We start from the raw sequence: 12,713 nt of genomic DNA, 5'->3' as shown, positions 1-12,713 counted from the left end.
TTTGGTCCTCAATCCCTTATCCTTTGGGACTGGTGACACACTATAGATTGCCAGAACTGGGAGAATTACTACTGCTGTTTATTAGTACTAACTCCACTGGCTTACACTTACTTAGTGCTTCTTTGTGCCAGGCTTGGTTATAGATTCATCTTCACTTCATAGAAAGGGAAGCTAAGGTATAAGAGATTAACTAGTTTGCCCAAAGAATTTTATATATAATTTATTACAAACTTCTTTTGTTTTTTTTAAATTTATTTATTTGAGAGAGAGAGAAAGAGAGAGAGCATGCGAGCAGGGGAGGGGAAGAGAGAGGAGACAGAATTCAAGCAGACTCAGCACTGTCAGTGCAGAGCCCCACATGGGACTTGATCCCACAAATTGTGAGATCATGACCCAAGCCGAAGTCGAGTTAAATGCTTCACTGACTGAGCCACCCAGAAGCCCCCTCTCTTTTTGTTTTTTGAGTTTAGTTTCTTTATTTTGAGAGGGAGTAGGAGCAGAAAAAAATGAGATTGCATCCTAAGCAGGCTCTGTGCTGTCAGTGCAGAGCCTGAACTGGGGCTGGATCTCACAAACTGTGAGATCGTGACCTGGGCCAAAATCAAGAGCTGGACACCTAACCAGGCACCCCACAATCCTCTTTTGTAAACAGTGAGGTGAGGCACCTGGGTGACTCAGTTGGTCAGGCGACTGAGTTCAGCTCAGGTCATGATCTCACAGTTCGGTTCATGAGTTCCAGGCCCGCATCAGGCTCTGTGCTGACAGCTTAGAGCCTGGAGTCCACTTCAGATTCTGTGTCTCCTTCCCTCTCTGCCCCTCCCCTGCTCATGCTCTTCCTCTCTGTCTCTCAAAAATAAATGTTTAAAAATTTTTTCAAAAAAGAATATATGTAAACAGTGAGGAAATCAAGACCCATAAATATTACTGACTTACCCAAGTGTATTAGGTTCCTAGAGCTGCTGTAACAAAGTGCTACAGACTGGGTGCCATCAGACTAAAGGAGAGAGGGAAGGAAAGAGGGTTGGGTAGAAGCATTCTAAAGTGCAGGGCAATTCTACACGTTTGGTAAAGTCAGTGGGGAATCCATGAGCCAAAGTCATTCATCAGAGCAGTCTGAGTCTCCTAGAAATAGGCCTGCCTCAGTGCTTCTGCCACACTCAGCTGGCTGTGGGAATCACGACTTGATGTGAACGTGGTGCTGTGGCAGGAAGGAGAAAGTAGTTGAGAGCACTCAACTACAGAATTTGTGCTAGTCATTTTAGCGCTTGCCTCCAACAGGATCCCTGACACCAAGTACAGATATCAGTTTAGGAGAAGCTGCCGTCAAGTGGAACTGATGGAAAAAAGAAGTATTGCTTGGAGTTGAAGACTCAGTACTCCAGAACGGGGGTATGAGAAGAGAAGGGAATGAATTACCTCTCACACGACAGTATGAGCACCAAAAGGGCAGGAGCAAGCCAGCAACCTGCCCGAGAGCCTAGCATAATACTGGAAACATTAGTCAATAAAGTCATTGTAGGTTCTAGTTTCATTTTATTTATCAATTAATGCTCAAATACAAAGCAAGTGAGAAGCAGGTGGTAGAGAAAAGGTGTGAAGGGAAGAAAATAAAGTCAGAAGGACATGAATAGGAGATATAGACATACACAAAAGCTTTAAATAGTATTAGAAGCAAAATGAGGTACTCCCACCAAGACCTATACATGAAGGTATAACTGACCCCTTAAAGAATTTAACCAAAAAACAGATCCATAATGGATCGAAGAAGACACATATAAAGTTACTTTTAAAACATAGAACAGCCCAGGGCTGCCTGGATGGTAATACACATAAGAGAGCATTCTCACTTGCAAAATATTAGGATGTTATATTGCTGCTGGACAACATGGAAAATAGTACATGGCCCAAAGTACTCATTTTTGAACACACATTAATTGCATAAAATCCCATTCCCATTATATCACTCCAACCCTGAAATTAAGTAAGCCTGACATTGTAGCCTTCACACTTCAGTCTCTTGCCAAAGTTGCATCCCTATTTCTTGTAATCTCTGGGCATCTAAATACATTCCATTCCACATATCAGTACATAAAAATTACCTCTGTGCCCATCATCAAAAAATCAAAATAATATGATAAACCTGAGCTATAAATGAGGGAAAGGTATGGGGTGAGGGCACTAAAACAAATGTTGTCACTAGATCCAACCTTTGAGAGGTAATGCAAATGTCTATACTTACATTTTTAAAATAGAAAAAGGTGCCTGGGTGGCTCAGTCATTAAGTGTCCAACTTCAGTCAGGTCCTGATCTCACAGATTGTGAGTTCAAGCCTTGCGTCTAGCTCTGTGTGGACAGCTCAGAGCCTGGAGCCTGCTTTAGATTCTGTCTCCTTCTTTCTCTGGTCCTCCTCCTGCCCCCTCAAAAATAAACATTTAAAAAGTTTTTAATAAAAAAATAAATAAAATAAAATAACTATAAAATTTATCTAAGGGCGCCTGGGTGGCTCAGTCGGTTGAATGGCTGACTTCGGCTCAGGTCATGCTCTCAGTTTGTGAGTTCGAGCCCCACATTGGATTCTGTGCTGACAGCTAGGAGCCTGGAGCTGGCTTTGGATTCTGTGTCTCCCTCTCCCTGTCTCACATTCTGTCTCTCTCTCTCCCAAAAATAAATAAATATTAAAAAACAAAATACAAAAAAATTATATAAAGTATATGCTTTTCAAAAAATGCTTTGTTTTATAATTTTGACTATGGAATTATATAACATTTTATATAATTATATAATAACCAATTTGGCAAAATAATCATCCAAGAAGGAACTATTCCAAAGGGACTTGAAAATACTATAATTTAAAGGGCACTTGGGTGGCTCAGTTGAGTGTCCAGCTCTCAATTCTGGCTCAGGTCATGATCTCACAGTACATGGCATCAAGCTCTGTGTCTGGTTCTGCACTGGCAGCTCAGAACCTGCTTGGGATTCTCTCTCTCCCTCTCTTTCTGCCCCTCCCCCCTCTCAAAATAAATAAACATTAAAAATACTATTATTTAAAATATATATACTATGTGGGGCACCTGGGTGGCTGGGTTGGTTGAGTGTGCAACTCTTATTTCAGCTCAGGTCATGGCCCAGTTCATGAGATTGAGTCCTACATCTGGCTCTGTGCTGATTGCACAGAGCCTGCTTGGGATTCTCTCTCTCTCAAAGTAAATAAATAAACTTTAAAAAAAGAAAAGTTTAATCTAATATGATGGTATGGACTCTAGGCTTATCATGGGACACATTTCATAATATATAAAAATATCAAATCACTATGATGTACACCTAAAATTAATAGAATATTCTATATCAATTAGACTTCAATTAAAAAATAAAATGATGGTGGGGTGCCTAGGTGGCTCAGTTGGTTAAGCATCCAACTCTGATTTTGGCTCAGGCCATGATCTCATGGTTCGTGGGATCAAGCCCTGTGTTGGGCTCTGTGCTGTTAGCACAGAGCCTGCTTGGGATTCTCTCTCTCTCAAAATAAATAAATTAAGTTTCAAAAATAAAATAAAATGATGGTAAAAAGAAATGCATGTAAACACTAATTGAAAGAGGCTGGTATACATATATTAATATCAGGCAAAATATACTTTAAGGCAAAAGCATTTTTAGATATAAAAATAATAGATTTGAGGCAGAAATAAAGTAGGAAGAAAAAATAAAGATAAAGACACAATCAATAAAATAGAAAAACTCCAATAGAAAAGAACAACTCAAACACAGGTTGGTTCTCAAGAAAGACAAAGGAAATTGATAAAATTTAGAGAGACTAAGACAAAATGGAGAATGCACTGATAACAGGAATGAAAAAAAGAGAATCACTAAATACGATTCCGTCTTCAATTGATAGGATTATATTACAAACAGCTTTGTAATAAATTTGAAGTTTACATAATGGGAAAATTCTTAGAAAAAGTATTAACTTCTCAAAATTGACACAAGAAACAGTACATTTAAAAATCATTTACCCTTAAATAAATTCAATCAGAAATTAAGTATCTTCCCACAAAAAGCAACAGCAACACCAACAATGAAAAACCCCTACAGTCCCACATTGCCATAGGCAGTATCTACTAAAGATTCAAGGAAGAAATAATTTTAAACTTACACAAATTATTCCAAAGAATGGAAAGAGATGATAGAAGCCCAACCCGTTTTATGAGGGTAATATAACCATGACAGCAAAACAAGAAAGGAAAACTACTGGCCAACTTCAATTACAAACCGAGATGCCAAAAATCCCAGTACATATGAAAACTAAACCTAGAAATCTAGGAATATAAATAGACTAATAAGTAATTACCAGTTGGGTTTATACAAGAAACATAAAGAATGTTTAAAGTTTGGAATAAATCTGTGCCTTAGAAGTATAATAAGCATCTCAATAGACACAGAATCATTCTAACAAAATTCAGCATCAGTGGTTTTTTTTTTTAATTTAGCTAACCAGAAATAGAAAGGAAATTTGTTAATCTAGTACAAGCTACAAAATAAACTTTCAGCACACTTTTACTAAGATTTTATTTTTTATTATTTCTTTAAAGATTTTATTTCTAAGCAATCTCTTCACCCAATGTGGGGCTCGAACTCACAACCCCAAGATCAAGGGTCACAGCTCCTCTGACTAAACCAGCCAGGTCCCTTAAAGATTTTAAGTAATCTCTACATCCAACATGGGGTTTGAACTTACAACCCCAAGATCAAGAGTAGCACACTCTTACCAACCAAGCCACCCAGGCACCCCAAACTTTTAAAATCCAGTTCCTTCTGAATCCAAATCCCATTCACCTGGTCACATTTTAATATTTCCTTTTCAAATAAACCCAAGAATTTGAGTATGGCTGGAAGGTAGCACATAAGAAAAAGAACATTTCTTTGAAACAATTGTCATTAGATAATTAAAGTTAGATCATGAATTGTCTTAAATGCCATGCTAAACAGGTTGTTTTCCTGACAATGAAGTACCTGTCAAATTAAAGGTTGGCATAAGCAGTGGAAAGACCAAATAAAGCTTGTTTTAGAAAATAATTCTGGCTGCAGTATGGATTTATTTATTTTTTTAATGTTTTTATTTATTTTTGAGAGAGAGAGAGAGAGACAGCATGAGCAGGGGAGGGTCAGAGAGAGAAGGAGTCACAGGATCTGAAGACAGGCTCCAGGCTCTGAGCTAGGGGTCAGCCCAGAGCCTGAAGCGGGGCTCGAACCCACGAACCGTGAGATCATAACCTGAGCCAAAGTCGGATGCTTAACCAACTGAGCCACCCAGGCGCCCCTGCAGTATGGATTTAAAAAGGGTAAGACTTCAGGACACCTGGGTGACTCACGCAGTTAGGCATCCAAATTCTTGATCTCAACTCAGGTCTTGATATCAGGATCATGATTTCAAGCACCACATTGGGCTCTACACTGGCATGAAGTCTACTTAAAAATATATAAATGGGGGAGGGCACAAGACGTTGGAACAGCATCAAAGTGTTTTTCCGTCTCTCATCTCTGAAATATAGCCAGATCAACAATAAACCATCCTGCACACCTAAAAAACTGATTTGAGGATTAACACAACAATCTGAACCTGAACCAGAGAACTCAGCAGGTATGTGGCCCAGAGAGATTAACTGGGGGAGAAAGCCTCAGAGGGCAGGGGGCTGTTTTTGCTTGCAGAGAAAGGAGGGAGGGGGGGGGCCAGGTGGTAGGGGGGAGAGTAGAGAAACCATTCCCCCACCAGAAAGCAGCTGGAGAGAAAAGGGACCAAATAAAAATGGGAGAAAGGAGAAAGGAGAGGGTTTAAATTTCATTAAAACTCTATGAACAGGTGAACTGCAGAGTCTGAAACTCCGCAGCTTGATACCTGGCAGTGCTCTGGTGGAAAGGGCGAATCCCCAGGAACAGAGTGAAGTCCTGGGGTCCTCAGGCCACATGAGCAGAGGCAGTTCTCCTACTGGGAGGACATTTGGTCAAGAGGCTGTGTGGTCTCCTCACAGGCAAAGGCTTCACTGGACCCTGGGGAACAACCACATTCACTGGTGCTGGAACAAGGTCGTTAAGGGTGAAGCCTGGTGCCAGATGTGTCTTGTGATTTTCCATAATCCTTGCTGCTGCTACAGGATCCTGTGAACTTTTTCTGGGGCAGGCTGGCACCCAGCCACAGTCTCTGGGTATCAGCAACAGCACAGTCCCACAAACGTTCCTGGGTGCAGCCAGAACCAGTCATTGCTCAGTGAGACCCTCTGACAGAGGAGCAGAACGGGTCAAAGCTGCAGTTCCTCAGAATTAAGGGGTCAGGAAAAACAGCCGCATCTGAGATAAAACTCAGGAGGGAGGTATGCCTGGCAACCTGAGGGCTTGGTCACAGACAGTGTAAAAGCCAGGAATGTACAGAAGCCAGAGACAAAGGACAGGTACACGATTGCTGGCTGCTGTTCAGGGAGCACAGAGTTCCAATACTAGAGACTGGGTAGCTGGGTGACGCCACTTTCACTCCTCCCATGCATGTGCATACACACCTACAGGTACCACAACAATCCACCTCAGTTAGGCTAAGTAGCGCCATCTAGTGGAGAACAGAACCGTTACATGAAGCCCCACCCAGCGGGGCCAACCTCACTCTTCAGGAACCACACAAAACTCTCCTTCTGCTTAGTTTATAAAGTTCTTCATGATTCAACTTCCAGGGGTAACTGATGTAATTTCAAACATACTTTAATTTGTTTTCTGGTCCATCTATCCAGTTTTTTTCCTTTCTTATTCTTGACTATAGAAAGAAAATATTTATTTTTATTTTCCATTTCTATTAAAAATAGTTTTCAATTTTTTCTACATTTTTTACTTTTCTGTAAAATTTTCAAATTCTATTATTTTACTTCCATCACTTAATTTTATTCTATTTCATTGTATTCATTTTTTCACATTTTCAAGCATTTTCCTTTTTTCTCCCTCTTTTGTCTTTCCCTTTTTTCTCCGTTCTATCAAGCTCCCTTCAACAACTAGACCAGAACACACTTAGGATCCAGTATCCTTTATTTGATTTTGTGTGTGTATGTTGTTTTTAATTTTTTAATTTTAATATTTTTTTATTCTTTCTTTTCTTCCTTCAAAATGACAAAATGAAGGAATTCACCGCAAAAGAAAGAACAGGAAGAAATGACAGCCACGGAGTTAATCAACACAGATACAAGCAAGATGTCTGAACCAAAATTAGGAATCACAATAATAAAAATACTAACTGGGGTCGAAAACAGATTAGAATCCCTTTCTGCAGAGATATAAGCTAGTCAGGATGAAATAAAACATTCTATAACTGAGCTACAATCTTAAATGGATGCCAGAGTGCCAGAGTGGCAAAGATGGATAAGGCAGAGCAGCAAATCAGCAATACAGAGGACAAACTTATGGAGAACAATGAAACAGGAAAAAAGGAGACTAAGGCAAAAGAACATGATTTAAGAATTAGAGAAATCAGTTACTCATTAAAAAGGAACATCAGACTCATAGGGGTCCCATAAGATGAAGAAAGAGAAAAAGGGATAGAAGTATTATGTGAGCAAATCAGAGTGGAAAACTTTCCTAACCTGGGGAAAGACACAGACGAATCTCTATCCATGGACAGATAAAAAGTTTCCCAAACAAAAATCAAAGGAGTTCCTGACCACTTAACCAGCCCTGCAAGAAATTTTAAGGGAGACTCTCTGAGGGGAGAAAAGACAGAAAACAAACAGCAACAACAACAACAAAAATAGACCCATAACCAATAAAGAAATCAAATTAGTAATCAAAAGTCTCCCAAAAAACAAGAGTCCAGGGCCATATGCCTTTCCAGGTGAATTCTACCAAACATTTAAAAAAGAGTTAACACCTATTATCTTGAAGCTGTTCCAAAAAATAAAAATCGAAGGAAAACTTCCAAACTCTTTCTAGAAGTCCAGCATTATCTTGACTCTGAAACCAGAAAAGACCCCACTGAAAGGGAGAACTATAGAACAATTTCCCCGATGAAATGGACACAAAAATCCTCAACAAGATACTAGTCAACTGGATCCAACAATTCACTTAAAAAAATTAATCACCATGAACAAGTGGGATTTATACCTGGGATGCAGGCCTGGTTCAATATCCGCAAAACAACCAACATGATTCATCACATCAATAAAAGAAAGGACAAGAACCACATGATCCTCTCAATAGACGCAGAGAAAGCATTTGACAAAAACAATATCTTTCTTGATAAAAACCCTCAAGAAAGTAGGGATAGAAGGATCATACCTTGAGATCATAAAAGCCATATATGACAGACCCAACATTATCATCCTCAATGGGGAAAAACCAAGGTCAGGAACAAGACAGGGATGTCCACTCTCACCACTGTTATTCAACATAGTATTGAAGTCTTGGCCTCAGCAATCAGACAATGCAAAGAAATAAAAGGCATCCAAATTGGCCAGGATGAGGTCAAGCTTTCACTCTTCGCAGATGCAATGATATTCTATATGGAAAACCCAAAAGATTTTACCAAAAAAAACTGCTAGAATGATCCATGAATTCAGCAAAATCGCAGGATATAAAATCAATGCCCAGTAATTGGTTGCATTCCTATACACCAATAATGAAGCAACAGAAAGAGAAATGAAGGAATCTATCCCACTTACAATTACACCAAAAAACCGTAAAATATCTAGGAATAAATCTAACCAAAGAGGTGAAAAATCTATACTCTGAAAACTGTAGAAAGCTTATGAAAGAAACTGAAAAAGACACACACAAAAAAAAGGAAAAAATATTCCATGCTCCTGGATTGGAAGAACAAATATTGTTAAAATGTCAATACTACCCAAAACAATCTACATATTCAATGCAATTCTAAAAAATAACACCACCATTCTTCACAGAGCTAGAACAAACAATACTAAAATTTGTATGGAACCAGAAAAGACCCTGCATAGTCAAAGCAATCTTGAAAAAGAAAACCAAAGCTGGAGGCATCACAATCCTGGACTTCAAGCTGTATTACAAAGCTGTAATCATCAAGTCAGCAGGACACTGGCACAGAAACAGACACTCAGACCAATGAACAGAATAGAGAACCCAGAAATGGACCCACAAACATATGGCCAACTCATCTTTGAGAGAGCAGGAAAGAATATCCAATGGAATAAAGACAGTCTCTTCAGCAAGTGGTGCTGGGGAAACTGGACAGCAACATGGAGAAAAGTCTGGACAGCGACATGCAGAAAAATAAACCTGGACCACTTTCTTACACCATACACAAAAATAAACTCAAAATGGATGGAAGACCTAAATGTAAGACAGGAAGCCATCAAAATCCTAGAGAAGAAAATGGGCAAAAATCTCTTTGACTTTGGCTGCAGCACCTTTTTTGTTTCTTAATTTGTGGAGGGGGGGGTATTTATTTTTTAAGACAGAGAGAGAGACAGTGCATGAGTGGAGGAGGGCAGAGAGAGAGAGAAGAAGACACAGAATCTGAAACAGGCTGCAGGCTCTGAGCTGCCAGGACAGAACCTGATGCAGAGCTCAAACCCACACACCACAAGATCATGACCTGAGCCAAAGTCGGACACTTAGCCGACTGAGTCACCCAGGCCCCTCACCTGCAGCAACTTCTTACTCAACACATCTCCAGAGGCAAAGGAAACCAAAGCAAAAATGAGCTATTGGGACCTTATCAAAATAAAAAGCTTCTGCACAGTGAAGAAAACAGTCTACTTAGCTAAAAGGCAACCAATGGAATGGGAGAAGATATTTGCAAATGACATATCAGAAAAGGGTTAGTATCCAAAATCTACAAAGAATTTAGAAACTCAACACCCAGAAAACAGATAATCCAGTGGAGAAATGGGCAAGACATGAGTAGACACTTCTCCAAAGAAGACATCCTGATGGCCAACCGACAAATGAAAAAATGCTCAACATCATTCATCATCAAGGAAAAACAAATCAAAACCATATTGAGATACCACCTGACACCTATCTGAATGGCTAATATTAATAACTCGGGCAACAACAGATGTTGCCAATGATGGGGAAAAAGAGGAGCTCTTTTGCCCTGCTGGAGGGAATGCAAACTGGTGCAGCCACTCTGGAAAGCAGTTCTCAAAAAATTAAAAAGAGAACTACCTTCCGACCCAGCAATTGCACTACTAGGTATTTATCCAAGGGATACAGGTATGCTGTTTCAAAGGGACACATGCCCCCCAATGTTTATTATCAACCCTATCAACAATAGCCAAAGTATGGAAAGAGCCCAAATGTCCATTGATGGGTGAATGGATAAAGAAGATGTGGTGTATATGCACAGTGGAGTATTACTCAGAAATCAAAAAGAATGAAATCTTTCCATCTGCAACTATGTGGATGGAACTAGAGGATATCAGGCCATCCGAAATTAATCAGAGAAAGACAAGACAAATGTCATATGACTTCACTAATTTGAGGATTTTAAGATACAAAACAGATGAACATAAGGGGAAGGGAACAAAAATAGTATAAAAAGGAGGGGGAGAAAACATAAGACTCTTAAGTATAGAGAACAAACAGGGTTGCTGGAGGGGTTGTGGGAGGGGAAATGGGCTAAATGGGTAAGGGGCTTAAGGAATCTACTCCTGTAATCATTGTTGCAACACATGCTAACTAACTTGAAAGTAAATTATAAAAAATAAATTGTAGAAAAGATAAAAATTAAAATAAAAAATTACAAGTGTAAGATTTTGAGCTGGGAGAGGAGTTAGAAGCTATTGTCTTTCTCAAGAGAAGGAACAATGGGTTGCAAATTCCAATATCTGTTGGAGCCAGACCTAAGTGAGTGAAGCAGGCGGGGTCTAAGACAATAGGGAAAGGTGAGAACTCTGGAAAATGAAAAGGACATGTTGCTTAAACAAAACACTATTCAGCTCCAGTTGGTTTTTTCATGTAACAATATCGCTCAGTATTGCTAGATCTTCCGAATTTCAAGAAATTTTTAATGTAATTTTATTTTCAAAATTGTGCAAAAAAGTCCTCACATATGGGCCAAACCTGGTATGAAGGTCATCAGTTTGCAACCTGTGGTCCAAAATAAGGTAATGAAGAAAGGAAACAAACTGGAGAAACATTATGTAGGAGGAATTGTGACAGCAATCAATCAGGTGTGGGCAGAAGAGAGGGAGAACAATGGATGACGTCTAGGATTCCAGTTTGGTCCCTGGGTGGGTGGTATGCCATTCACTATCCTATGAAACACAGGTAGAAGAGGTACAAGGACCATTTGGGTAGCTGTAACTCATCAGAAGGAAAAGAAGAGGGGGAGGCACTGAAGTCATTTCCCAGCTATCTCCCTCAGTTCTCTAGGCACCAACACTCCTTCCATCGCTACCTCTTTGGCTCAGCTCCATCAGTGATGCCTGGTCAACTGATGAAACACAGGACATCAAAGTGACACCTGGAATTAAGCAACAAGATCTGAAAAACAGCTGGGTAGAAACACCCATCAAATGGAACCATCCACAGGGGCTAACAGTGAGGCTAGGTGTTATTGTCTAATGCTGTTAGGATGGTGACAGTCCTGGTGACCTCCAGTTACAACCAAGATGCCCAAACACTGTAGGCTGTGATGTCTGGGCAGCTGAGCCAGTTGGGGACTTCAAACTATTAAGAAAATGAAAGAGGAAATCCAGAAAATATTCTCTCCTCTTAGAGGAAGCTTCAAACACTGATACTATGACCACTTGCCCATTACACCATCCCTGGTTGCTAGAATCTGAAGGCATTAACCTATCTTTAACCCAGCCACATAATTGGTCAAAAGGCTTCCTGAGAGAAAGAAAATCCTGTCCCATGTTTGGGACAACATGGATGGTCCTTGAAGACATTATGCTACGTAAAATAAGCCAGAGAAGGACAAATAGTGTATATCTCACCTACACATGAAATCTTAAAAAACCAAATTCACAGAAAGAGCACAGGCAAGTGGTTGCCAGAGACAGGGGGTGGGGAGAGGGTAAAAGGGTGACAGTAGACAAAGGTACAAACTTCCTGTTCCACGATTCTCATCCTGGAGAATTACAGGTTGAAAGTAAAATTTTTAAGTTAAATGGGAAGTAGGAGAGACAAAGGGGTTTCTTAAAAAGAAGCCTTTCACCTGCAGCACAAAAGCACCCTTAACTGAGCAGCAGGCTGAGGATCTTGTGACTGTTAAATTCCAAAAAGGCTTGAATGCTCAACCAAGGCAGTACTGTCATGCTAAGGTCAGGAGCCTGATTGGAAAAACCTGAGACCCTAAAGTATGGAATCAAAGACATCTGGATGGAAGCCCCCAAGAATACTGGCTCTGCAGACTGACATCCCTAAACTGTATTTGCAGTGGTGGCCCATCACTCCCGAGCAATAGCTGGCACTTCCCCCATGCAGGAAGACTCCCTTAAAGAGAGCCTTCCTCACGCAAAGCTGGCTCAACCTCATCTCTTTTGTGCCAGGCCAATAAACTAGGGTTAAATCCCAGCACAATCCAGCTGGAAAGGCACTGAATCAAATAAAGAAACTATACCACAAAGGAACTAAGAACTAGCTAGCATGTACTGGTAGGAGGCAGGGGGATACCCCTGGTATTGGATTTTGAGGGTTCCTAATCAAGGGCACCAGAACATATAAGACTGGGTAAGTCATGGACTTGGGAGCATGTTCTC

Source organism: Suricata suricatta, chromosome 10 (genome assembly GCF_006229205.1).
Source record: "Suricata suricatta isolate VVHF042 chromosome 10, meerkat_22Aug2017_6uvM2_HiC, whole genome shotgun sequence".
Classification (NCBI taxonomy): Eukaryota; Metazoa; Chordata; class Mammalia; order Carnivora; family Herpestidae; genus Suricata; species Suricata suricatta.
This window is presented reverse-complemented; position numbering follows the sequence as displayed.